The following is a 792-nucleotide window of genomic DNA, read 5'->3' on the forward strand; positions in this document are numbered from 1 at the left end:
TCTGTATATTAACGTATACACAATATGCGTGTTTCATTAATGAAGCAACGCATGCAAGTGTACGTTAAGAAACTTTGGTTTTTCAGAAAGCTAAATGCTATATGAAATTATCCGCAAAAATCCTGGAGAAAAAGACAAAAATATTTCATGGTTCCAGTAATAAATACATATTTTATATCTTCTAAACTGATTATTAATTTCATTAGATTCTATGAATCTATAATTCTTCGAACTGTAAATGAATAACTGACGTGAAAACTTATTTTCTTTTTTTGGTGGAGTGCAAATGTTTGTTTAACATGTATGTGTCAAGTTTATGTAAGAAATGACAAAAGTAAAGAAGATAATGAAACTTGGAACTACTAGTAGTATTAAATAAAATTTATTTGTAATTACGCTTTATATCGTTCATTTCCTTTAATCACATATAATATAAGTAATTATAGTTAGAAGTAATTCTTGACGTCCAAGAAGCTTTTTCTTTTAGTTTCAATACTTAACCGATTAGTTTAACTGATTTTCAATACTTTGGATCTTAAAGTCTATATATAAAATTGAAATTGGATTTTTCTTTGTTATTTAGTTATTTTATTTGGTGTTTAATAAGTTAAGAACAATCATTTATTATTTATGTTTTACGTCTTTTCACTTAAATCGAATCGAATCGAATTGAATTATGAGAGGTACGAAGTTAGTAGTCAATAGTTCTTTCTCATACAAGATTGTCCAATAGTATTGGACGGTGTATTAGAGATTACACAACGCTACAGTTGGTACGACTTATCAGTGTTG

This window comes from Bombus terrestris, chromosome 1, assembly GCF_910591885.1.
Source record: "Bombus terrestris chromosome 1, iyBomTerr1.2, whole genome shotgun sequence".
Classification (NCBI taxonomy): Eukaryota; Metazoa; Arthropoda; class Insecta; order Hymenoptera; family Apidae; genus Bombus; species Bombus terrestris.